This window comes from Hydractinia symbiolongicarpus, chromosome 11 (genome assembly GCF_029227915.1).
Source record: "Hydractinia symbiolongicarpus strain clone_291-10 chromosome 11, HSymV2.1, whole genome shotgun sequence".
Classification (NCBI taxonomy): Eukaryota; Metazoa; Cnidaria; class Hydrozoa; order Anthoathecata; family Hydractiniidae; genus Hydractinia; species Hydractinia symbiolongicarpus.
Genome location: NC_079885.1, coordinates 19,708,829 through 19,734,796, shown reverse-complemented (window position 1 = coordinate 19,734,796; position 25,968 = coordinate 19,708,829). Strand labels below are relative to the sequence as shown.

General features: G+C 41.5%; 23 non-coding genes across 23 annotated transcripts; 2 read left to right on the top strand and 21 right to left on the bottom strand.

Annotated features, from left to right (window-relative positions):
- Positions 1 to 1,406: 1,406 nt before the first annotated feature.
- Trnan-guu (transfer RNA asparagine (anticodon GUU)) lies at positions 1,407 to 1,480 on the bottom strand. The gene has a single exon. It is a non-coding gene; the product is annotated as a tRNA-Asn (tRNA).
- Positions 1,481 to 2,479: 999 nt separating this feature from the next.
- Positions 2,480 to 2,553, bottom strand: Trnan-guu (transfer RNA asparagine (anticodon GUU)). The gene has a single exon. It is a non-coding gene; the product is annotated as a tRNA-Asn (tRNA).
- Positions 2,554 to 3,016: 463 nt separating this feature from the next.
- Trnan-guu (transfer RNA asparagine (anticodon GUU)) lies at positions 3,017 to 3,090 on the bottom strand. The gene has a single exon. It is a non-coding gene; the product is annotated as a tRNA-Asn (tRNA).
- Positions 3,091 to 3,553: 463 nt separating this feature from the next.
- Positions 3,554 to 3,627, bottom strand: Trnan-guu (transfer RNA asparagine (anticodon GUU)). Its single transcript has one exon. It is a non-coding gene; the product is annotated as a tRNA-Asn (tRNA).
- A 463-nt stretch (positions 3,628 to 4,090) lies between these two features.
- Positions 4,091 to 4,164, bottom strand: Trnan-guu (transfer RNA asparagine (anticodon GUU)). Its single transcript has one exon. It is a non-coding gene; the product is annotated as a tRNA-Asn (tRNA).
- A 1,000-nt stretch (positions 4,165 to 5,164) lies between these two features.
- Trnan-guu (transfer RNA asparagine (anticodon GUU)) lies at positions 5,165 to 5,238 on the bottom strand. Its single transcript has one exon. It is a non-coding gene; the product is annotated as a tRNA-Asn (tRNA).
- A 463-nt stretch (positions 5,239 to 5,701) lies between these two features.
- Positions 5,702 to 5,775, bottom strand: Trnan-guu (transfer RNA asparagine (anticodon GUU)). The gene has a single exon. It is a non-coding gene; the product is annotated as a tRNA-Asn (tRNA).
- Positions 5,776 to 6,238: 463 nt separating this feature from the next.
- On the bottom strand, positions 6,239 to 6,312 carry Trnan-guu (transfer RNA asparagine (anticodon GUU)). The gene has a single exon. It is a non-coding gene; the product is annotated as a tRNA-Asn (tRNA).
- Positions 6,313 to 8,387: 2,075 nt separating this feature from the next.
- Positions 8,388 to 8,461, bottom strand: Trnan-guu (transfer RNA asparagine (anticodon GUU)). Its single transcript has one exon. It is a non-coding gene; the product is annotated as a tRNA-Asn (tRNA).
- Positions 8,462 to 8,924: 463 nt separating this feature from the next.
- Trnan-guu (transfer RNA asparagine (anticodon GUU)) lies at positions 8,925 to 8,998 on the bottom strand. The gene has a single exon. It is a non-coding gene; the product is annotated as a tRNA-Asn (tRNA).
- Positions 8,999 to 9,460: 462 nt separating this feature from the next.
- Trnan-guu (transfer RNA asparagine (anticodon GUU)) lies at positions 9,461 to 9,534 on the bottom strand. The gene has a single exon. It is a non-coding gene; the product is annotated as a tRNA-Asn (tRNA).
- Positions 9,535 to 10,534: 1,000 nt separating this feature from the next.
- On the bottom strand, positions 10,535 to 10,608 carry Trnan-guu (transfer RNA asparagine (anticodon GUU)). The gene has a single exon. It is a non-coding gene; the product is annotated as a tRNA-Asn (tRNA).
- A 999-nt stretch (positions 10,609 to 11,607) lies between these two features.
- On the bottom strand, positions 11,608 to 11,681 carry Trnan-guu (transfer RNA asparagine (anticodon GUU)). The gene has a single exon. It is a non-coding gene; the product is annotated as a tRNA-Asn (tRNA).
- Positions 11,682 to 12,144: 463 nt separating this feature from the next.
- Trnan-guu (transfer RNA asparagine (anticodon GUU)) lies at positions 12,145 to 12,218 on the bottom strand. The gene has a single exon. It is a non-coding gene; the product is annotated as a tRNA-Asn (tRNA).
- A 2,612-nt stretch (positions 12,219 to 14,830) lies between these two features.
- On the bottom strand, positions 14,831 to 14,904 carry Trnan-guu (transfer RNA asparagine (anticodon GUU)). The gene has a single exon. It is a non-coding gene; the product is annotated as a tRNA-Asn (tRNA).
- A 2,071-nt stretch (positions 14,905 to 16,975) lies between these two features.
- On the bottom strand, positions 16,976 to 17,049 carry Trnan-guu (transfer RNA asparagine (anticodon GUU)). The gene has a single exon. It is a non-coding gene; the product is annotated as a tRNA-Asn (tRNA).
- A 463-nt stretch (positions 17,050 to 17,512) lies between these two features.
- Trnan-guu (transfer RNA asparagine (anticodon GUU)) lies at positions 17,513 to 17,586 on the bottom strand. Its single transcript has one exon. It is a non-coding gene; the product is annotated as a tRNA-Asn (tRNA).
- A 1,000-nt stretch (positions 17,587 to 18,586) lies between these two features.
- Positions 18,587 to 18,660, bottom strand: Trnan-guu (transfer RNA asparagine (anticodon GUU)). Its single transcript has one exon. It is a non-coding gene; the product is annotated as a tRNA-Asn (tRNA).
- Positions 18,661 to 19,123: 463 nt separating this feature from the next.
- Positions 19,124 to 19,197, bottom strand: Trnan-guu (transfer RNA asparagine (anticodon GUU)). Its single transcript has one exon. It is a non-coding gene; the product is annotated as a tRNA-Asn (tRNA).
- A 1,535-nt stretch (positions 19,198 to 20,732) lies between these two features.
- Positions 20,733 to 20,806, bottom strand: Trnan-guu (transfer RNA asparagine (anticodon GUU)). The gene has a single exon. It is a non-coding gene; the product is annotated as a tRNA-Asn (tRNA).
- A 462-nt stretch (positions 20,807 to 21,268) lies between these two features.
- Positions 21,269 to 21,342, bottom strand: Trnan-guu (transfer RNA asparagine (anticodon GUU)). Its single transcript has one exon. It is a non-coding gene; the product is annotated as a tRNA-Asn (tRNA).
- A 1,610-nt stretch (positions 21,343 to 22,952) lies between these two features.
- On the top strand, positions 22,953 to 23,026 carry Trnan-guu (transfer RNA asparagine (anticodon GUU)). Its single transcript has one exon. It is a non-coding gene; the product is annotated as a tRNA-Asn (tRNA).
- A 1,515-nt stretch (positions 23,027 to 24,541) lies between these two features.
- On the top strand, positions 24,542 to 24,615 carry Trnan-guu (transfer RNA asparagine (anticodon GUU)). The gene has a single exon. It is a non-coding gene; the product is annotated as a tRNA-Asn (tRNA).
- Positions 24,616 to 25,968: the final 1,353 nt, after the last annotated feature.

Genomic DNA, 25,968 nt, shown 5'->3' with positions numbered 1-25,968 from the left:
ATTAGGGATAAGAAGCAGTGATAGCACTCTCTGATTCTTCTGATGGACATATTTGTTCATCGCTTCCCCGGGTGGGCTTGATCCACCAACCTTTCAGTTAACAGGCGAACGCGTTAACCAATTGCGGCACGGAGACACGAAACATACTGAAGTATCCCTTTTTTATTAGTTAGCTAATTCAATTTCAATGTTTTTAACACCACATCTGACTATGCAAGTAAACGTAGTTTCAAGACTAAAACTACCGTTGCTTTTACAATTATCGTGACATTAGGAATCATAAGCAGTGGTAGCACTATCTGTTTCATCTGATCAAAGAATTTGTTCATTGCGTCCCCGGGTGGGCTTGAACCACCAACCTTTCGGGTTAACAGCCGAACGTGCTAACCAATTGCGCCACGGAGACATGAAACTTACTGAAGTTGCCCTATTTACAAGTTGACTCATTTACTTTCATTTATTTCTAATAGCACATCTGATGATGCCAGTAAACATGGCTACAGGAGTAACACTACCGTTGCTCTTACAAATAACGTGAAATTAGGAATAAGAGGCAGTGATAACACTCTCTGATTCTTCTGATGGACATATTTGTTCATCGCTTCCCCGTTTGGGCTTGAACCACCAACCTTTCCGTTAACAGCCGAACGCGCTTACCAATTGCGGCACGGAGACACGAAACATACTGAAATATCCTTATTTACTAGTTAGCTAATTCAATTTCAATGTTTTTAACACCACATCTGACTATGCAGGTAAACGTAGTTTCAAGACTAAAACTACCGTTGCCTTTACAATTATCGAGACATTAGGAATCATAAGCAGTTGTAGCACTATCTGTTTCATCTGATCGAAGTATTTGTTCATTGCGTCCCCAGGTGGGCTTGAACCATCAACCTTTCGGTTAACAGCCGAACGCGCTAACCAATTGCGCCACGGAGACATGAAACTTACTGAAGTTTCCCTATATCCAAGTTGGCTCATTTACTTTCATTTATTTTTAATAGAACATCTGATGATGCCAGTAAACATGGCTACAAGAGTAACACTACCGTTGCTGTTACACATAACGTGACATTAGGAATAAGAGGCAGTGATTGCACTCTCTGATTCTTCTGATGGACATATTTGTTCATCGCTTCCCCGTTTGGGCTTGAACCACCAACCTTTCCGTTAACAGCCGAACGCGCTTACCAATTGCGGCACGGAGACACGAAACATACTGAAATATCCTTATTTACTAGTTAGCTAATTCAATTTCAATGTTTTTAACACCACATCTGACTATGCAGGTAAACGTAGTTTCAAGACTAAAACTACCGTTGCCTTTACAATTATCGAGACATTAGGAATCATAAGCAGTTGTAGCACTATCTGTTTCATCTGATCGAAGTATTTGTTCATTGCGTCCCCGGGTGGGCTTGAACCATCAACCTTTCGGTTAACAGCCGAACGCGCTAACCAATTGCGCCACGGAGACATGAAACTTACTGAAGTTTCCCTATATCCAAGTTGGCTCATTTACTTTCATTTATTTTTAATAGAACATCTGATGATGCCAGTAAACATGGCTACAAGAGTAACACTACCGTTGCTGTTACACATAACGTGACATTAGGAATAAGAGGCAGTGATTGCACTCTCTGATTCTTCTGATGGACATATTTGTTCATCGCTTCCCCGTTTGGGCTTGAACCACCAACCTTTCCGTTAACAGCCGAACGCACTTACCAATTGCGGCACGGAGACACGAAACATACTGAAATATCCCTATTTACTAGTTAGCTAATTCAATTTCAATGTTTTCAACACCACATCTGACATGCAGGTAAACGTAGTTTTAAGACTAAAACTACCGTTGCTTTTACAATTATCGTGACATTAGGAATCATAAGCAGTTGTAGCACTATCTGTTTCATCTGATCGAAGTATTTGTTCTTTGCGTCCCCGGGTGGGCTTGAACCAACAACATTTCGGTTAACAGCCGAACGCGCTAACCAATTGCGCCCCGGAGACCTGAAACTTACTGAAGTTTCCCTATTTACAAGTCGGCTCATTTACTTTCATTTATTTTTAATAGAACATCTGATGATGCCAGTAAACATGGCTACAAGAGTAACACTACCGTTGCTTTTACAGTTAACGTGACATTAGGAATAAGAGGCAGTGATAGCACTCTCTGATTCTTCTGATGGACATACTTGTTCATCGCTTCCCCGGGTGGGCTTGAACCACCAAATTTTCCGTTAACAGCCGAACGCGCCAACAAATTGAGACACGAAGGCACGAAACTTACTGAAGTATCCTTATTCACTAGTAGGCTAATTCAATTTCAGTGTTCTTAACAGCACATCTGACTATGCAGGTAAACGTAGTTTCAAGACTAAAAGTACCGTTGCTTTTACATTTATCGTGACATTAGGAATCATAAGCAGTGGTAGCACTATCTGTTTCATCTGATCGAAGTATTTGTTCATTGCGTCCCCGGGTGGGCTTGAACCACCAACCTTTCGGTTAACAGCCGAACGCGCTAACCAATTGCGCCACGGAGACATGAAACTTACTGAAGTTTCCCTATTTAAAAGTTGGCTTATTTACGTTTATTTAATTTTAATAGCACATCTGATGATGCCAGTAAACATGGCTACAAGAGTAACACTATCGTTGCTCTTACAAATAACGTGACATTAGGAATAAGAGGCAGTGATAGCACTCTCTGATTCTTCTGATGGACATATTTGTTCATCGCTTCCCCGTTTGAGCTTGAACCACCAACCTTTCCGTTAACAGCCGAACGCGCTTACCAATTGCGGCACGGAGACACGAAACCTACTGAAATATCCCTATTTACTAGTTAGCTAATTCAATTTCAATGTTTTTAACACCACATCTGACTATGCAGGTAAACGTAGTTTCAAGACTAAAACTACCGTTGCCTTTACAATTATCGTGACATTAGGAATCATAAACAGTTGTAGCACTATCTGTTTCATCTGATCGAAGTATTTGTTCATTGCGTCCCCGGGTGGGCTTGAACCACCAACCTTTCGGTTAACAGCCGAACGCGCTAACCAATTGCGCCACGGAGACATGAAACTTACTGAAGTTTCCCTATATACAAGTTGGCTCATTTACTTTCATTTATTTTTAATAGCACATCTGATGATGCCAGTAAACATGGCTACAAGAGTAACACCACCGTTGCTGTTACAAATAACGTGACATTAGGAATAAGAGGCAGTGATAGCACTCTCTGATTCTTCTGATGGACATATTTGTTCATCGCTTCCCCGTTTGGGCTTGAACCACCAACCTTTCCGTTAACAGCCGAACGCGCTTACCAATTGCAGCACGGAGACACGAAACATACTGAAATATCCCTATTTACTAGTTAGCTAATTCAATTTCAATGTTTTTAACACCACATCTGACTATGCAGGTAAACGTAGTTTCAAGACTAAAACTACCGTTGCTTTTACAATTATCGTGACATTAGGAATCATAAGCAGTTGTAGCACTATCTGTTTCATCTGATCGAAGTATTTGTTCATTGCGTCCCCGGGTGGGCTTGAACCACCAACCTTTCGGTTAACAGCCGAACGCGCTAACCAATTGCGCCACGGAGACATGAAACTTACTGAAGTTTCCCTATTTACAAGTTGGCTCATTTACTTTCATTTATTTTTAATAGCACATCTGATGATGCCAGTAAACATGGCTACAAGAGAAACACTACCGTTGCTCTTACAGTTAACGTGAAATTAGGAATAAGAGGCAGTGATAGTACTCTCTGATTCTTCTGATGGACATATTTTTTCATCGCCTCCCCAGGTGGGCTTGAACCACCAACCTCTCCGTTAACAGCCGAACGCGCTAACCAATTGCGGCACTAAGACACGAAACATACTGAAGTATCCCTATTTACTAGTTAGCTAATTCAATGTCAATGTTTTTAACACCACATCTGACTATGCAGGTAAACGTAGTTTCAAGACTAAAACTACCGTTGCTTTTACAATTATCGTCACATTGGAAATCATAACCAGTGGTAGCACTAACTGTTTCATCTGATCGAAGTATTTGTTCATTGCGTCCCCGGGTGGGCTTGAACCACCAACCTTTCGGTTAACAGCCGAACACGCTAACCAATTGCGCCACGGAGACATGAAACATACTGAAGTTTCCCTATTTACAAGTTGACACATTTACTTTCATTTATTTCTAATAGCACATCTGATGATGCCAGTAAACATGGCTACAACAGTAACACTACCGTTGCTCTTACAGTTAACGTGACATTAGGAATAAGAGGCAGTGATAGCACTCTCTAATTTTTCTGATGGACATACTTGTTCATCGCTTCCCCGGGTGGGCTTGAACCACCAACCTTTCCGTTAACAGCCGAACGCGCCAACAAATTGAGACACGAAGGCACAAAACATACTGAAGTATCCCTATTTACTAGTTAGCTAATTCAATTTCAATGTTTTTAACACCATATCTGACTATGCAGGTAAACGTAGTTTCAAGACTAAAACTACCGTTGCTTTTAAAATTATCGTGACATTAGGAATCATAAGCAGTGGTAGCGCTATCTGTTTCATCTGATGGAAGTATTTGTTCATTGCGTCCCCGGGTGGGCTTGAACCACCAACCTTTCGGTTAACAGCCGAACGCGCCAACCAATTGCGCCACGGAGACATGAAAGTTACTGAAGTTTCCCTATTTACAAGTTGGCTCATTTACTTTCATTTATTTTTAATAGAACATCTGATGATGCCAGTAAACATGGCTACAAGAGTAACACTACCGTTGCTTTTACAGTTAACGTGACATTAGGAATAAGAGGCAGTGATAGCACTCTCTGATTCTTCTGATGGACATACTTGTTCATCGCTTCCCCGGGTGGGCTTGAACCACCAAATTTTCCGTTAACAGCCGAACGCGCCAACAAATTGAGACACGAAGGCACGAAACTTACTAAAGTATCCTTATTCACTAGTAGGCTAATTCAATTTCAGTGTTCTTAACAGCACATCTGACTATGCAGGTAAACGTAGTTTCAAGACTAAAAGTACCGTTGCTTTTACATTTATCGTGACATTAGGAATCATAAGCAGTGGTAGCACTATCTGTTTCATCTGATCGAAGTATTTGTTCATTGCGTCCCCGGGTGGGCTTGAACCACCAACCTTTCGGTTAACAGCCGAACGCGCTAACCAATTGCGCCACGGAGACATGAAACTTACTGAAGTTTCCCTATTTAAAAGTTGGCTTATTTACGTTTATTTAATTTTAATAGCACATCTGATGATGCCAGTAAACATGGCTACAAGAGTAACACTATCGTTGCTCTTACAAATAACGTGACATTAGGAATAAGAGGCAGTGATAGCACTCTCTGATTCTTCTGATGGACATATTTGTTCATCGCTTCCCCGTTTGGGCTTGAACCACCAACCTTTCCGTTAACAGCCGAACGCGCTTACCAATTGCGGCACGGAGACACGAAACCTACTGAAATATCCCTATTTACTAGTTAGCTAATTCAATTTCAATGTTTTTAACACCACATCTGACTATGCAGGTAAACGTAGTTTCAAGACTAAAACTACCGTTGCCTTTACAATTATCGTGACATTAGGAATCATAAACAGTTGTAGCACTATCTGTTTCATCTGATCGAAGTATTTGTTCATTGCGTCCCCGGGTGGGCTTGAACCCCCAACCTTTCGGTTAACAGCCGAACGCGCTAACCAATTGCGCCACGGAGACATGAAACTTACTGAAGTTTCCCTATTTACAAGTTGGCTCATTTACTTTCATTTATTTTTAATAGCACATCTGATGATGCCAGTAAACATGGCTACAAGAGAAACACTACCGTTGCTCTTACAGTTAACGTGAAATTAGGAATAAGAGGCAGTGATAGCACTCTCTGATTCTTCTGATGGACATATTTTTTCATCGCCTCCCCGGGTGGGCTTGAACCACCAACCTCTCCGTTAACAGCCGAACGCGCTAACCAATTGCGGCACTAAGACACGAAACATGCTGAAGTATCCCTATTTACTACTTAGCTAATCCAATGTCAATGTTTTTAACACCACATCTGACTATGCAGGTAAACGTAGTTTCAAGACTAAAACTACCGTTGCTTTTACAATTATCGTCACATTGGAAATGATAACCAGTGGTAGCACTAACTGTTTCATCTGATCGAAGTATTTGTTCATTGCGTCCCCGGGTGGGCTTGAACCACCAACCTTTCGGTTAACAGCCGAACACGCTAACCAATTGCGCCACGGAGACATGAAACATACTGAAGTTTCCCTATTTACAAGTTGACACATTTACTTTCATTTATTTCTAATAGCACATCTGATGATGCCAGTAAACATGGCTACAACAGTAACACTACCGTTGCTCTTACAGTTAACGTGACATTAGGAATAAGAGGCAGTGATAGCACTCTCTGATTTTTCTGATGGACATACTTGTTCATCGCTTCCCCGGGTGGGCTTGAACCACCAACCTTTCCGTTAACAGCCGAACGCGCCAACAAATTGAGACACGAAGGCACGAAACATACTGAAGTATCCCTATTTACTAGTTAGCTAATTCAATTTCAATGTTTTTAACACCACATCTGACTATGCAGGTAAACGTAGTTTCAAGACTAAAACTACCGTTGCTTTTACAATTATCGTGACATTAGGAATCATAAGCAGTGGTAGCGCTATCTGTTTCATCTGATGGAAGTATTTGTTCATTGCGTCGCCGGGTGGGCTTGAACCACCAACCTTTCGGTTAACAGCCGAACGCGCCAACCAATTGCGCCACGGAGACATGAAAGTTACTGAAGTTTCCCTATTTACAAGTTGGCTCATTTACTTTCATTTATTTTTAATAGAACATCTGATGATGCCAGTAAACATGGCTACAAGAGTAACACTACCGTTGCTTTTAGAGTTAACGTGACATTAGGGATAAGAAGCAATGATAGCACTCTCTGATTCTTCTGATGGACATATTTGTTCATCGCTTCCCCGGGTGGGCTTGATCCACCAACCTTTCAGTTAACAGGCGAACGCGTTAACCAATTGCGGCACGGAGACACGAAACATACTGAAGTATCCATTTTTTATTAGTTAGCTAATTCAATTTCAATGTTTTTAACACCACATCTGACTATGCAAGTAAACGTAGTTTAAAGACTAAAACTACCGTTGCTTTTACAATTATCGTGACATTAGGAATCATAAGCAGTGGTAGCACTATCTGTTTCATCTGATCAAAGAATTTGTTCATTGCGTCCCCGAGTGGGCTTGAACCACCAACCCTTCGGTTAACAGCCGAACGCGCTAACCAGTTGCGCCACGGAGACATGAAACTTACTGAAGTTTCCCTATTTACAAGTTGGCTCATTTACTTTCATTTATTTTTAATAGAACATCTGATGATGCTAGTAAACATGGCTACAAGAGTAACGCTACCGTTGCTTTTACAGTTAACGTGACATTAGGAATAAGAGGCGGTGATAGCACTCTCTGATTCTTCTGATGGACATATTTGTTCATCGCTTCCCCGCGTGGGCTTGAACCACCAACCTTTCAGTTAACAGGCGAACGCGCTAACCAATTGCGGCACGGAGACACGAAACATACTGAAGTATCCCTATTTACTAGTTAGCTAATTCAATTTCAATGTTTTTAACACCACATCTGACTATGCAGGTAAACGTAGTTTCAAGACTAAAACTACCGTTGCTTTTACAATTATCGTGACATTAGGAATCATAAGCAGTTGTAGCACTATCTGTTTCATCTGATCGAAGTATTTGTTCATTGCGTCTCCGCGTGGGCTTGAAACACCAACCTTTTGGTTAACAGCCGAACGCACTAACCAAATGCACCACGGAGACATGAAACCTACTGAAGTTTCCCTATTTACAAGTTGGCTCATTTACTTTCATTTATTTTTAATAGCACATCTGATGATGCCAATAGACATGGCTACAAGTGTAACACTACCGTTGCTCTTACAGTTATCGTGACTTTAGGAATAAGAGGCAGTGATAGCACTCTCTGATTCTTCTGATGGACATATTTGTTCATCGCTTCCCCGGGTGGGTTTGAACCACCAACCTTTCCGTTAACAACCGAACGCGCTAACCAATTGCGGCACGGAGACACCAAACATACTAAAGTATCCCTATTTACTAGTTACCTAATTCAATTTCAATGTTTTTAACACCACATCTGACTATGCAGGTAAACGTAGTTTTAAGACTAAAAGTACCGTTGCTTTTACAATTATCGTGACATTAGGAATCATAAGCAGTGGTAGCACTATCTGTTTCATCTGATCGAAGTATTTGTTCATTGCGTCCCCGGGTTGGCTTGAACCACCAACCTTTCGGTTAACAGCCGAACGCGCTAACCAATTGCGCCACGGAGACATGAAACTTACTGAAGTTTCCCTATTTAAAAGTTGGCTTATTTACTTTCCTTTATTTTTAATAGCACATCGGATGATGCCAGTAAACATGGCTACAAGAGTAACACTACCGTTGCTCTTACAAATAACGTGACATTAGGAATAAGAGGCAGTGATAGCACTCTCTGATTCTTCTGATGGACATATCTGTTCATCGCTTCCCCGTTTGGGCTTGAACCACCAACCTTTCCGTTAACAGCCGAACGCGCTTACCAATTGCGGCACGGAGACACGAAACATACTGAAATATCCCTATTTACTAGTTAGCTAATTCAATTTCAATGTTTTTAACACCACATCTGACTATGCAGGTAAACGTAGTTTTAAGACTAAAACTACCGTTGCTTTTACAATTATCGTGACATTAGGAATCATAAGCAGTTGTAGCACTATCTGTTTCATCTGATCAAAGAATTTGTTCATTGCGTCCCCGGGTGGGCTTGAACCACCAACCTTTCGGATAACAGCCGAACGCGCTAACCAATTGCGCCACGGAGACATGATTTTACTGAAGTTTCCCTATTTACAAGTTGGCTCATTTACTTTCATTTATTTTTAATAGCACATCTGATGATGCCGGTAGACATGGCTACAAGTGTAACACTACCGTTGCTCTTACAGTTAACGTGACTTTAGGAATAACAGGCAGTGATAGCACTCTCTGATTCTTCTGATGGACATATTTGTTCATCGCTTCCCCGGATGAGTTTGAACCACCAACCTTTCCGTTAACAACCGAACGCGCTAACCAATTGCGGCACGGAGACACGAAACATACTAAAGTATCCCTATTTACTAGTTACCTAATTCAATTTCAATGTTTTTAACACCACATCTGACTATGCAGGTAAACGTAGTTTCAAGACTAAAAGTACCGTTGCTTTTACAATTATCGTGACATTAGGAATCATAAGCAGTGGTAGCACTATCTGTTTCATCTGATCGAAGTATTTGTTCATTGCGTCCCCGGGTGGGCTTGAACCACCAACCTTTCGGTTAACAGCCGAACGCGCTAACCAATTGCGCCACGGAGACATGAAACTTACTGAAGTTTCCCTATTTAAAAGTTCGCTTATTTACTTTCATTTATTTTTAATAGCACATCTGATGATGCCAGTAAACATGGCTACAAGAGTAACACTACCGTTGCTCCTACAAATAACGTGACATTAGGAATAAGAGGCAGTGATAGCACTCTCTGATTCTTCTGATGGACATATCTGTTCATCGCTTCCCCGTTTGGGCTTGAACCACCAACCTTTCCGTTAACAACGGAACGCGCTTACCAATTGGGGCACGGAGACACGAAACATACTGAAATATCCCTATTTACTAGTTAGCTAATTCAATTTCAATGTTTTTAACACCACATCTGACTATGCAGGTAAACGTAGTTTCAAGACTAAAACTACCGTTGCTTTTACAATTATCGTGACATTAGGAATCATAAGCAGTTGTAGCACTATCTGTTTCATCTGATCGAAGTATTTGTTCATTGCGTCCCCGCGTGGGCCTGAACCACCAACCTTTCGGTTAACAGCCGAACGCGCTAACCAATTGCGCCACGGAGACATGAATCTTACTGAAGTTTCCCTATTTACAAGTTGGCTCATTTACTTTCATTTATTTTTAATAGAACATCTGATGATGCCAGTAGACATGGCTACAAGTGTAACACTACCGTTGCTCTTACAGTTAACGTGACATTAGGAATAAGAGGCAGTGATAGCACTCTCTGATTCTTCTGATGGACATATCTGTTTATCGCTTCCCCGTTTGGGCTTGAACCACCAACCTTTCCGTTAACAGCCGAACGGGCTTACCAATTGCAGCACGGAGACACGAAACATACTGAAATATCCCTATTTACTAGTTAGCTAATTCAATTTCAATGTTTTTAACACCACATCTGACTATGCAGGTAAACGTAGTTTCAAGACTAAAACTACCGTTGCTTTTACAATTATCGTGACATTAGGAATCATAAGCAGTTGTGGCACTATCTGTTTCATCTGATCAAAGAATTTGTTCATTGCGTCCCCGGGTGGGCTTGAACCACCAACCTTTCGGATAACAGCCGAACGCGCTAACCAATTGCGCCACGGAGACATGATTTTACTGAAGTTTCCCTATTTACAAGTTGGCTCATTTACTTTCATTTATTTTTAATAGCACATCTGATGATGCCAGTAGACATGGCTACAAGTGTAACACTACCGTTGCTATTACAGTTAACGTGACTTTAGGAATAAGAGGCAGTGATAGCACTCTCTGATTCTTCTGATGGACATATTTGTTCATCGCTTCCCCGGGTGGGTTTGAACCACCAACCTTTCCGTTAACAACCGAATGCGCTAACCAATTGCGGCACGGAGAAACGAAACATACTAAAGTATCCCTATTTACTAGTTACCTAATTCAATTTCAATGTTTTTAACACCACATCTGACTATGCAGGTAAACGTAGTTTCAAGACTAAAACTACCGTTGCTTTTACAATTATCGTGACATTAGGAATCATAAGCAGTTGTAGCACTATCTGTTTCATCTGATCGAAGTATTTGTTCATTGCGTCCCCGCGTGGGCTTGAACCACCAACCTTTCGGTTAACAGCCGAACGCGCTAACCAATTGCGCCACGGAGACATGAAACTTACTGAAGTTTCCCTATTTACAAGTTGGCTCATTTACTTTCATTTATTTTTAATAGCACATCTGATGATGCCAGTAGACATGGCTACAAAAGTAACACTACCGTTGCTCTTACAGTTAACGTGACTTTGGGAATAAGAGGCAGTGATAGCACTCTCTGATTCTTCTGATGGACATATTTGTTCATCGCTTCCCCGGGTGGGTTTGAACCACCAACCTTTCCGTTAACAACCGAACGCGCTAACCAATTGCGGCACGGAGACACGAAACATACTAAAGTATCCCTATTTACTAGTTACCTAATTCAATTTCAATGTTTTTAACACCACATCTGACTATGCAGGTAAACGTAGTTTCAAGACTAAAAGTACCGTTGCTTTTACAATTATCGTGACATTAGGAATCATAAGCAGTGGTAGCACTATCTGTTTCATCTGATCGAGCTATTTGTTCATTGCGTCCCCAGGTGGGCTTGAACCACCAACCTTTCGGTTAACAGCCGAACGCGCTAACCAATTGCGCCACGGAGACATGAAACTTACTGAAGTTTCCCTATTTACAAGTTGACACATTTACTTTCATTTATTTCTAATAGCACATCTGATGATGCCAGTAAACATGGCTACAACAGTAACACTACCGTTGCTCTTACAGTTAACGTGACATTAAAAATAAGAGGCAGTGATAGCACTCTCTGATTTTTCTGATGGACATACTTGTTCATCGCTTCCCCGGGTGGGCTTGAACCACCAACCTTTCCGTTAACAGCCCAACCCGCCAACAAATTGAGACACGAAGGCACGAAACATACTGAAGTATCTCTATTTACTAGTTAGCTAATTCAATTTCAATGTTTTTAACACCATATCTGACTATGCAGGTAAACGTAGTTTCAAGACTAACAGTACCGTTGCTTTTACAATTATCGTGACATTAGGAATCATAAGCAGTGGTAGCACTATCTGTTTCATCTGATCGAAGTATTTGTTCATTGCGTCCCCGGGTAGGCTTGAACCACCAACCTTTCGGTTAACAGCCGAACGCGCTAACCAATTGCGCCACGGAGACATGAAACCCTACTGAAGTTTCCCTATTTACAAGTTGGCTCATTTACTTTCATTTATTTTTAATAGAACATCTGATGATGCCAGTAAACATGGCTACAAGAGTAACACTACCGTTGCTTTTACAGTTAACGTGACATTAGGAATAAGAGGCAGTGATAGCACTCTCTGATTCTTCTGATGGACATATTTGTTCATCGCTTCCCCGGTTGGGCTTGAACCACCAACCTTTCAGTTAACAGGCGAACGCGCTAACCAACAGCGGCACGGAGACACGAAACATACTGAAGTATCCCTATTTACTAGTTAGCTAATTCAATTTCAATGTTTTTAACACCATATCTGACTATGCAGGTAAACGTAGTTTCAAGACTAAAACTACCGTTACTTTTACAATTATCGTGACATTAGGAATCATAAGCAGTGGTAGCACTATCTGTTTCATCTGATCAAAGAATTTGTTCATTGCGTCCCCGGGTGGGCTTGAACCACCAACATTTCGGATAACAGCCGAAGGCGCTAACCAATTGCGCCACGGAGACATGAAACTTACTGAAGTTTCCCTATTTACAAGTTGGCTCATTTACTTTCATTTATTTTTAATAGCACATCTGATGATGCCAATAGACATGGCTACAAGTGTAACACTACCGTTGCTCTTACAGTTAACGTGACTTTAGGAATAAGAGGCAGTGATAGCACTCTCTGATTCTTCTGATGGACATATTTGTTCATCGCTTCCCCGGGTGGGTTTGAACCACCAACCTTTCCGTTAACAACCGAACGCGCTAACCAATTGCGGCACGGAGAAACGAAACATACTAAAGTATCCCTATTTACTAGTTACCTAATTCAATTTCAATGTTTTTACCACCACATCTGACTATGCAGGTAAACGTAGTTTCAAGACTAAAACTACCGTTGCTTTTACAATTATCGTGACATTAGGAATCATAAGCAGTGGTAGCACTATCTGTTTCATCTGATCAAAGAATTTCTTCATTGCGTCCCCGGGTTGGCTTGAACCACCAACCTTTCGGATAACAGCCGAACGCGCTAACCAATTGCGCCACGGAGACATGAAACTTACTGAAGTTTCCCTATTTACAAGTTGACACATTTACTTTCATTTATTTCTAATAGCACATCTGATGATGCCAGTAAACATGGCTACAACAGTAACACTACCGTTGCTCTTACAGTTAACGTGACATTAGGAATAAGAGGCAGTGATAGCACTCTCTGATTTTTCTGATGGACATACTTGTTCATCGCTTCCCCGGGTGGGCTTGAACCACCAACCTTTCCGTTAACAGCCGAACGCGCCAACAAATTGAGACACGAAGGCGCAAAACATACTGAAGTATCCCTTTTTACTAGTTAGCTAATTTAATTTCAATGTTTTTAACACCATATCTGACTATGCAGGTAAACGTTGTTTCAAGACTGAAACTACCGTTGCTTTTACAATTATCGTGTCATTAGGAATCATAAGCAGTGGCAGCACTATCTGTTTCATCTGATCGAAGTATTTGTTCATTGCGTCCCCGGGTGGGCTTGAACCACCAACCTTTCGGTTAACAGCCGAACGCGCTAACGAATTGCGCCACGGAGACATGAAACTTACTGAAGTTTCCCTATTTACAAGTTGGCTCATTTACTTTCATTTATTTTTAATAGAACATCTGATGATGCCAGTAAACATGGCTACAAGAGTAACACTACCGTTGCTTTTACAGTTAACGTGACATTAGGAATAAGAGGCAGTGATAGCACTCTCTGATTCTTCTGATGGACATATTTGTTCATCGCTTCCCCGGGTGGGCTTGAACCACCAACCTTTCAGTTAACAGCCGAACGCGCTAACCAATTGCGGCACGGAGACACGAAACATACTGAAGTATCCCTATTTACTAGTTAGCTAATTCAATTTCAATGTTTTTAACACCATATCTGACTATGCAGGTAAACGTTGTTTCAAGACTAAAACTACCGTTGCTTTTACAATTATCGTGTCATTAGGAATCATAAGCAGTGGTAGCGCTATCTGTTTCATCTGATGGAAGTATTTGTTCATTGCGTCCCCGGGTGGGCTTGAACCACCAACCTTTCAGTTAACAGCCGAACGCGCTAACGAATTGCGCCACGGAGACATGAAACTTACTGAAGTTTCCCTATTTACAAGTTGGCTCATTTACTTTCATTTATTTTTAATAGAACATCTGATGATGCCAGTAAACATGGCTACAAGAGTAACACTACCGTTGCTTTTACAGTTAACGTGACATTAGGAATAAGAGGCAGTGATAGCACTCTCTGATTCTTCTGATGGACATATTTGTTCATCGCTTCCCCGGGTGGGCTTGAACCACCAACCTTTCAGTTAACAGCCGAACGTGCTAACCAATTGCGGCACGGAGACACGAAACATACTGAAGTATCCCTATTTACTAGTTAGCTAATTCAATTTCAATGTTTTTAACACCACATCTGACTATGCAGGTAAACGTTGTTTCAAGACTAAAACTACCGTTGCTTTTACAATTATCGTGACATTAGGAATCATAAGCAGTGGTAGCACTATCTGTTTCATCTGATCAAAGAATTTCTTCATTGCGTCCCCGGGTGGGCTTGAACCACCAACCTTTCGGATAACAGCCGAACGCGCTAACCAATTGCGCCACGGAGACATGAAACTTACTGAAGTTTCCCTATTTACAAGTTGACACATTTACTTTCATTTATTTCTAATAGCACATCTGATGATGCCAGTAAACATGGCTGCAACAGTAACACTACCCTTGCTCTTACAGTTAACGTGACACTAGGAATAAGAGGCAGAGATAGCACTCTCTGATTTTTCTGATGGACATACTTGTTCATCGCTTCCCCGGGTGGGCTTGAACCACCAACCTTTCCGTTAACAGCCGAACGCGCCAACAAATTGAGACACGAAGGCACAAAACATACTGATGTATCCCTATTTACTAGTTAGCTAATTCAATTTCAATGTTTTTAACACCATATCTGACTATGCAGGTAAACGTAGTTTTAAGACTAAAACTACCGTTGCTTTTACAATTATCGTGTCATTAGGAATCATAAGCAGTGGTAGCGCTATCTCTTTCATCTGATGGAAGTATTTGTTTATTGCGTCCCCGGGTGGGCTTGAACCATCAACCTTTCGGTTAACAGCCGAACGCGCTAACCAATTACGCCACGGAGACATGAATTTACTGAAGTTTCCCTATTTACAAGTTGTTCATTTACTTTCATTTATTTTTAATAGCACATCTGATGATCCCAGTAGACATGGCTACAAGTGTAACACTACCGTTGCTCTTACAGTTAACGTGACATTAGGAATAAGAGGCAGTGATAGCAGTCTCTGATTTTTCTGATGGACATACTTGTTCATCGCTTCCCCGGGTGGGCTTGAACCACCAACCTTTCCGTTCAAAGCCGAAAGCGCTAACCAATTGCGGCACGGAGACACGAAACATACTGAAGTATCCCTATTTACTAGTTAGCTAATTCAATTTCAATGTTTTTAACACCACATCTGACTATGCAGGTAAACGTAGTTTCAAGACTAAAACTACCGTTGCTTTTACAATTATCGTGACATTAGGAATCATAAGCAGTGGTAGCACTATCTGTTTCATCTGATCGAAGTATTTGTTCATTGCGTCCCCGGATGGGCTTGAGCCACCAACCTTTCGGTCAACAGCCGAAGGCGCTAACCAATTGCTCCACGGACACATGAAAATTACTGAAGTTTCCCTATTTACAAGTTGACTCAATTACTTTCATTTATTTTAATAGCACATCTGATGATGCCAGTAAACATGGCTACAAGAGTAACACTACCGTTGCTCTTACAGTTAACGTGACATTAGGAATAAGAGGCAGTGATAGCACTCTCTGATTCTTCTGATGGACATATTTGTTTATCGCCTCCCCGGGTGGGCTTGAACCAACAACCTTTCCGTTAACAGCCAAACGCGCTAACTAAATGCGGCACTAAGACACGAAGCATACTGAAATATCCCTATTTACTAGCTAGCTAATTCAATTTCAATGTTTTTAACACCACATCTGACTATGCAGGTAAACGTAGTTTCAAGACAAAAACTGCCGTTGCTTTTACAATTATCATCACATTAGGAATCATAAGCAGTGGTAGCACTATCTGTTTCATCTGATCGAAGTATTTGTTCATTGCGTCCCCGGGTGCGCTTGAACCACCAACCTTTCGGTTAACAGCCGAACGCGCTAACCAATTGCGCCACGGAGTAATGAAACTTACTGAAGTTTCCCTATTTACAATTTGGCTCATTTACTTTCATTTATTTTTAATAGCACATCTGATGATACCAGTAAACATGGCTACAAGAGTAACACTACCGCTGCTCTTACAGTTAACGTGACATTAGGAATAAGAGGCAGTGATAGCACTCTCTGATTCTTCTGATGGACATATTTGTTCATCGCCTCCCCGGGTGGGCTTGAACCACCAACCTTTCCGTTAACAGCCGAACGCGCCAACCAATTGCGGCACTAAGACACGAAACATACTGATGTATTCCTATTTACTAGTTAGCTAATTCAATTTCAATGTTTTTAACACCACATCTGACTATGCAGGTAAACGTAGTTTCAAGACTAAAACTACCGTTGCTTTTACAATTATCGTGACATTGGGAATCATAAGCAGTGGTAGCACTAACTGTTTCATCTCATCGAAGTATTTGTTTATTGCGTCCCCGGGTGGGCTTGAACCACCAACCTTTCGGTTAACAGCCGAACGCGCTAACCAATTGCGCCACGGAGACATGAAACTTACTGAAGTTTCCCTATTTACAAGTTGAAACATTTACTTTCATTTATTTCTAATAGCACATCTGATGATGCCAGTAAACATGGCTACAACAGTAACACTACCGTTGCTCTTACAGTTAACGTGACATTAGGAATAAGAGGCAGTGATAGCACTCTCTGATTTTTCTGATGGACATACTTGTTCATCGCTTCCCCGGGTGGGCTTGAACCACCAATCTTTCCGTTAACAGCCGAACGCGCCAACAAATTGAGACACGAAGGCACGAAACATACTGAAGTATCCCTATTTACTAGTTAGCTAATTTAATTTCAATGTTTTTAACACCATATCTGACTATGCAGGTAAACGTAGTTTCAAGACTAAAACTACCGTTGCTTTTACAATTATCGTGACATTAGGAATCATAAGCAGTGGTAGCACTATCTGTTTCATCTGATCGAAGTATTTGTTCATTGCGTCCCCGGGTGGGCTTGAACCACCAACCTTTCGGTTAACAGCCGAACGCGCTAACCAATTGCGCCACGGAGACATGAAACTTACTGAAGTTTCTCTATTTACAAGTTGGCTCATTTACTTTCATTTATTTTTAATAGTACATCTGATGATGCCAGTAAACATGGCTATAAGAGTAACACTACCGTTGCTTTTACAGTTAACGTGACATTAGGAATAAGAGGCAGTGATAGCACTCTCTGATTCTTCTGATGGACATATTTGTTCATCGCTTCCAAGGGTGGGCTTGAACCACCAACTTTTCAGTTAACAGGCGAACGCACTAACCAATTGCGGCACGGAGACACGAAACATACTGAAGTATCCCTATTTATTACTTAGCTAATTCAATTTCAATGTTTTTAACACCACATCTGACTATGCAGGTAAACGTAGTTTCAAGACTAAAACTACCGTTGCTTTTACAATTATCGTGACATTAGGAATCATAAGCAGTGGTAGCACTATCTGTTTCATCTGATCGAAGTATTTGTTCATTGCGTCCCCGGGTGCGCTTGAACCACCAACCTTTCGGTTAACAGCCGAACGCGCTAACCAATTGCGCCACGGAGACATGAAACTTACTGAAGTTTCCCTATTTAAAAGTTGGCTTATTTACTTTCATTTATTTTTAATAGCACATCTGATGATGCCAGTAAACATGGCTACAAGGGTAACACTACCCTTGCTCTTACAGTTAACGTAACATTAGGAATAAGAGGCAGTGATAGCACTCTCTGATTCTTCTGATGGACATATTTGTCCATCGCCTCCCCGGGTGGGCTTGAACCACCAACCTTTCCGTTAACAGCCGAACGCGCTAACCAATGGCGGCACTAAGACACGAAACATACTGATGTATCCCTATTTACTAGTTAGCTAATTCAATTTCAATGTTTTTAACACCACATCTGACTATGCAGGTAAACGTGGTTTCAAGACTAAAACTACCGTTGCTTTTACAATTATCGTGACATTGGGAATCATAAGCAGTGGTAGCACTAACTGTTTCATCTGATCGAAGTATTTGTTTATTGCGTCCCCGGGTGGGCTTGAACCACCAACCTTTCAGTTAACAGCCGAACGCGCTAACCAATTGCGCCACGGAGACATGAAACTTACTGAAGTTTCCCTATTTACAAGTTGGCTCATTTACTTTCGTTTATTTTTAATAGCACATCTGATGATGCCAGTAAACATGGCTACAAGAGTAACACTAGCGTTGCTCTTACAGTTAACGTGACATTAGGAATAAGAGGCAGTGATAGCACTCTCTGATTCTTCTGATGGACATATTTGTTCATCGCCTCCCCGGGTGGGCTTGAACCACCAACCTTTCCGTTAACAACCGAAATCGCTAACCAATTGCGGCACTAAGACACGAAACATACTGATGTATCCCTATTTACTAGTTAGCTAATTCAATTTCAATGTTTTTAACACCACATCTGACTATGCAGGTAAACGTAGTTTCAAGACTAAAACTACCGTTGCTTTTACAATTATCGTGACATTGGGAATCATAAGCAGTGGTAGCACTATCTGTTTCATCTGATCGAAGTGTTTGTTCATTGCGTCCCCGGGTGGGCTTGAACCACCAACCTTTCGGTTAACAGCCGAACGCGCTAACCAATTGCGCCACGGAGACATGAAATTTACTGATGTTTCCCTATTTGCAAGTTGGCTCATTTACTTTCGTTTATTTTAATAGCACATCTGATGATGCCAGTAAACATAGTTATAACAGTAACACTACCGTTGCTCTTACAGTTAACGTGACATTAGGAATAAGAGGCAGTGATAGCACTCTCTGATTTTTCTAATGGACATACTTGTTCATCGCTTCCCCGGGTGGGCTTGAACCACCAACCTTTTCGTTAACAGCCGAAAGCGCTAACCAATTTCGGCACGGAGACACGAAACATACTGAAGTATCCCTATTTACTAGTTAGCTAATTCAATTTCAATGTTTCTAACACCACATCTGACTATGCAGGTAAACGTAGTTTCAAGACTAAAACTACCGTTGCTTTTACAATTATCGTGACATTAGGAATCATAAGCAGTGGTAGCACTATCTGCTTTATCTGATCGAAGTATTTGTTCATTGCGTCACTCGGTGGGCTTGAACCACCAACCTTTCGGTTAACAGCCGAACGCGCTAACCAATTGCGCCACGGAGACATGAAACTTACTGAAGTTTCCCTATTTACAAGTTGGCTCATTTACTTTCGTTTATTTTTAATAGCACATCTGATGATGCCAGTAAACATGGTTACAACAGTAACACTCCCGTTGCTCTTACAGTTAACGTGACATTAGGAATAAGAGGCAATGATAGCACTCTCTGATTTTTCTGATGGACATACTTGTTCATCGCTTCCCCGGGTGGACTTGAACCACCAACCTTTCCGTTAACAGCCGAAAGCGCTAACCAATTTCGGCACGGAGACACGAAACATACTGAAGTATCCCTATTTACTACTTAGCTAATTCAATTTCAATGTTTCTAACACCACATCTGACTATGCAGGTAAACGTTGTTTCAAGACTAAAACTACCGTTGCTTTTACAATTATCGTGACATTAGGAATCATAAGCAGTGGTAGCACTATCTGCTTTATCTGATCGAAGTATTGGTTCATTGCGTCCCCGGGTGGGCTTGAACCACCAACCTTTCGGTTAACAGCCGAACGCGCTAACCAATTGCGCCACGGAGTCATGAAAATTACTGAAGTTTCCCTATTTACAAGTTGGCTCAATTACTTTCATTTATTTTAATAGCACATCTGATGATGCCAGTAAATATGGCTACAAGAGTAACACTACCGTTGCTCTTACAGTTAACGTGACATTAGGAATAAGAGGCAGTGATAGCACTCTCTGATTCTTCTGATGGACATATTTGTTCATCGCCTCCCCGGGTGGGCTTGAACCAACAACCTTTCCTTTAACAGCCGAACGCGCTAACCAATTGCGGCACGGAGACACGAAACATACTGAAGTATCCCTATTTACTAGTTAGCTAATTTAATTTCAATGTTTCTAACACCACATCTGACTATGCAGGTAAACGTTTTCTCAAGACTAAAACTACCGTTGCTTTTACAATTATCGTGACATTAGGAATCATAAGCAGTGGTAGCACTATCTGTTTCATCTGATCGAAGTGTTTGTTCATGGCGTCCCCGGGTGGGCTTGAACCACCAACCTTTCGGTTAACAGCCGAACGCGCTAACCAATTGCGCCACGGAGACATGAAACTTACTGAAGTTTTCCTATTTGCAAGTTGGCTCATTTACTTTCGTTTATTTTAATAGCACATCTGATGATGCCAGTAAACATGGTTACAACAGTAACACTACCGTTGCTCTTACAGTTAACGTGACATTAGGAATAAGAAGCAGTGATAGCACTCTCTGATTTTTCTAATGGACATACTTGTTCATCGCTTCCCCGGGTGGGCTTGAACCACCAACATTTCCGTTAACAGCCGTAAGCGCTAACCAATTTCGGCACGGAGACACGAAACATACTGAAGTATCCCTATTTACTAGTTAGCTAATTCAATTTCAATGTTTCTAACACCACATCTGACTAAGCAGGTAAACGTAGTTTTAAGACTAAAACTACCGTTGCTTTTACAATTATCGTGACATTAGGAATCATAAGCAGTGGTAGCACTATCTGCTTTATCTGATCGAAGTATTTGTTCATTGCGTCACCGGGTGGGCTTGAACCACCAACCTTTCGGTTAACAGCCGAACGCGCTAACCAATTGCGCCACGGAGACATGAAACTTACTGAAGTTTCCCTATTTACAAGTTGGCTCATTTACTTTCGTTTATTTTTAATAGCACATCTGATGATGCCAGTAAACATGGTTTCAACAGTAACACTCCCGTTGCTATTACAGTTAACGTGACATTAGGAATAAGAGGCAGTGATAGCACTCTCTGATTTTTCTGATGGACATACTTGTTCATCGCTTCCCCGGGTGGGCTTGAACCACCAACCTTTCCGTTAACAGCCGAAAGCGCTAACCAATTTCGGCACGGAGACACGAAACATACTGAAGTATCCCTATTTACTAGTTAGCTAATTCAATTTCAATGTTTCTAACACCACATCTGACTATGCAGGTAAACGTAGTTTCAAGACTAATCAGAGAGTGCTATCACTGCCTCTTATTCCTAATGTCACGTTAACTGTAAGAGCAACGGGAGTGTTACTGTTGTAACCATGTTTACTGGCATCATCAGATGTGCTATTAAAAATAAACGAAAGTAAATGAGCCAACTTGTAAATAGGGAAACTTCAGTAAGTTTCATGTCTCCGTGGCGCAATTGGTTAGCACGTTCGGCTGTTAACCAAAAGGTTGGTGGTTCAAGCCCACCCGGGGACGCAATGAACAAATACTTCGATCAGATGAAACAGATAGTGCTACCACTGCTTCTGATTCCTAATGTCACGATAATTGTAACAGCAACGGTAGTTTTAGTCTTGAAACTACGTTTACCTGCATAGTCAGATGTGATGTTAAGAACACTGAAATTGAATTAGCCTACTAGTGAATAGGGATACTTCAGTAAGTTTCGCGTCTCCGTAGCGCAATTTGTTGTCGCGTTCGGCTGTTAACGGAAAGTTTGGTGGTTCAAGCGCACCCGGGGAAGCGATGAACAAATATGTCCATCAGAAGAATCAGAGAGTGCTATCACTGCCTCTTATTCCTAATGTCACGTTAACTGTAAGAGCAACGGTAGTGTTACTGTTGTAACCATGTTTACTGGCATCATCAGATGTGCTATTACAATAAACGAAAGTAAATGAGCCAACTTGTAAATAGGGAAACTTCAGTAAGTTTCATGTCTCCGTGGCGCAATTGGTTAGCGCGTTCGGCTGTTAACCGAAAGCTTGGTGGTTCAAGCCCACCCGGTGACGCAATGAACAAATACTTCGATCAGATAACGCAGATAGTGCTACCACTGCTTATGATTCCTAATGTCACGATAATTGTAAAAGCAACGGTAGTTTTAGTCTTGAAACTACGTTTACCTGCATAGTCAGATGTGGTGTTAGAAACATTGAAATTGAATTAGCTAACTAGTAAATAGGGATACTTCAGTATGTTTCGTGTCTCCGTGCCGAAATTGGTTAGCGCTTTCGGCTGTTAACGGAAAGGTTGGTGGTTCAAGCCCACCCGGGGAAGCGATGAACAAGTATGTCCATTAGAAAAATCAGAGAGTGCTATCACTGCCTCTTATTCCTAATGTCACGTTAACTGTAAGAGCAACGGTAGTGTTACTGTTGTAACCATGTTTACTGGCATCATCAGATGTGCTATTAAAATAAACGAAAGTAAATGAGCCAACTTGCAAATAGGGAAACTTCAGTAAGTTTCATGTCTCCGTGGCGCAATTGGTTAGCGCGTTCGGCTGTTAACCGAAAGGTTGGTGGTTCAAGCCCACCCGGGGACGCAATGAACAAATACTTCGATCAGATGAAAGAGATAGTGCTACCACTGCTTATGATTCCTAATGTCACGATAATTGTAAAAGCAACGGTAGTTTTAGTCTTGAAACTACGTTTACCTGCATAGTCAGATGTGGTGTTAAAAACATTGATATTGAATTAGCTAACTAGTAAATAGGGATACTTCAGTATGTTTTGTGTCTCCGTTCCGTAATTGGTTAGCGCGTTTGGCTGTTAACGGGAAGGTTGGTGGTTCAAGCCCACCCGGGGAAGTGATGAACAAATATGTCCATCCGAAGAATCAGAGAGTGCTATCACTGCCTCTTATTCCTAATGTCACGTTAACTGTAAGAGCAACGGTAGTGTTACTGTTGTAACCATGTCTACTGGCATCATCAGATGTGCTATTAAAATAAACGAAAGTAAATGAGCCAACTTGTAAATAGGGTCTCCGTGGCGCAATTGGTTAGCGCGTTCGGCTGTTAACCGAAAGCTTGGTGGTTCAAGCCCACCCGGTGACGCAATGAACAAATACTTCGATCAGATAACGCAGATAGTGCTACCACTGCTTATGATTCCTAATGTCACGATAATTGTAAAAGCAACGGTAGTTTTAGTCTTGAAACTACGTTTACCTGCATAGTCAGATGTGGTGTTAGAAACATTGAAATTGAATTAGCTAACTAGTAAATAGGGATACTTCAGTATGTTTCGTGTCTCCGTGCCGAAATTGGTTAGCGCTTTCGGCTGTTAACGGAAAGGTTGGTGGTTCAAGCCCACCCGGGGAAGCGATGAACAAGTATGTCCATTAGAAAAATCAGAGAGTGCTATCACTGCCTCTTATTCCTAATGTCACGTTAACTGTAAGAGCAACGGTAGTGTTACTGTTGTAACCATGTCTACTGGCATCATCAGATGTGCTATTAAAATAAACGAAAGTAAATGAGCCAACTTGTAGATAGGGAAACTTCAGTAAGTTTCATGTCTCCGTGGCGCAATTGGTTAGCGCGTTCGGCTGTTAACCGAAAGGTTGGTGGTTCAAGCCCACGCGGGGACGCAATGAACAAATACTTCGATCAGTTGAAACAGATAGTGCTACCACTGCTTATAATTCCTAATGTCACGATAATTGTGAAAGCAACGGTAGTTTTAGTCTTGAAACTACGTTTACCTGCATAGTCAGATGTGGTGTTAAAAACATTGAAATTGAATTAGCTAACTAGTAAATAGGGATACTTCAGTATGTTTCGTGTCCCTGAGCCGCAATTGGTTAGCGCGTTTGGCTGTTAACGGAAAGGTTGGTTGTTCAAGCCCACCCGGGGAAGCGATGAACAAATATGTCCATCAGAAGAATGAGAGAGTGCTATCACTGCCTCTTATTCCTAATGTCACGTTAACTGTAAGTGCAACGGTAGTGTTACTCTTGTAGCCATGTTTACTGGCATCATCAGATGTGCTATTAAAAATAAATGAAAGTAAATGAGCCAACTTGTAAATAGGGAAACTTCAGTAAGTTTCATGTCTCCGTGGCGCAATTGGTTAGCGCCTTCGGCTGTTAACCGAAAGGTTGGTGGTTCAAGCCCACCCGGGGACGCAATGAACAAATACTTCGATCAGATGAAACAGATAGTGCTACCACTGCTTATGATTCCTAATGTCACGATAATTCTAAAGCTGGACGGACCGTCTAGAGTTTATGTTAACGGATGAATTTCACCACGAGAAGAACGTTTCGTTCACCGGCATAACGTTGCAATTGCTGATAGAGTAAAGATGAGCGATAGTGCTACCACTGCTTATGATTCCTAATGTCACGATAATTCTAAAGCTGGACGGACCGTCTAGAGTTTATGTTAACGGATGAATTTCACCACGAGAAGAACGTTTCGTTCACCGGCATAACGTTGCATTTGCTGATAGAGTAAAGATGAGCGATATAGCCAAGCTGTACCCAAATTTACCGAGTGGACCTGCGCAAGGCGCCGATATGCAGGAGGAAAGCCAAATCTACAGACTCAAAAAGATTGATGATATTGAAAAGTACCTGCGGAATGAGATTAAGGAGCGAGACAGGCTTGCCAAAAAATTTAAATGCATGGCACGTGGGTACGCTTCTGTGACCACGGTCTGTTTACTATTAGCATCATTACCTCGGGCGTTGGGATCGGGGCGTTAGCCACAGGTTTGGGGGCTCCTCTCTGTATTGCCATGGGCGGTATTACGATCGCAGTGGGAATCGGGCAAGCGGTCTCCGGAAGGCCTCAAAGATGCTCGGTGTAAAATCTAAGAAACATGAAGATATAAGACTATTGGCCGAATCGATATTGAACTCTATTGTCGATCTCATCTCAAAGGCGCAGAAAATGGAGTGATTGAAGAATATGAGTATCGTGTGATCTCTCGAGAGAAGGAAAAGTATATGCTATTGAAGGAACAGATGAGGCAACGGTTTAACCGTATTGTAGACAGCATCAATGAACAGGAGCGTGCTCAAGTAATTGCGCAAGGGAGGAAAGAGGCACATAATGAGATTTTAAAAAACGTTCGACCTGCGCTGTATGTAAGCGCTACCTAGAGTCTCCACCTGAGTGTAAGCCTTAATTTTGTATATTTTATAGGGCCTGTATGGCCTATAAAATACATGGTTTTTTAATCCTCACTTAGCAACCATTCTTTTTTGAAATCCTTATACCGACATTCCTTGCATATACACCGATGAAATAGCCAGGATGGCACTGGCTTGGGAGGGTTCATTGTAGGGTACTGGCATACCATGGAATTTGGTTGTGATTGCATTTTTGTAGTATTTAAGCTTGGCGTTCACATAACGGTCCTTTCTCACAGGCTCTGTCGTAAATTGCTCAGAAATCAACTCTTCGATTTTGTTCCAGATTTGACGATACTTTGCAAACCAATCAGGGTAGTCTTCAAAATCAAGACTCATCGC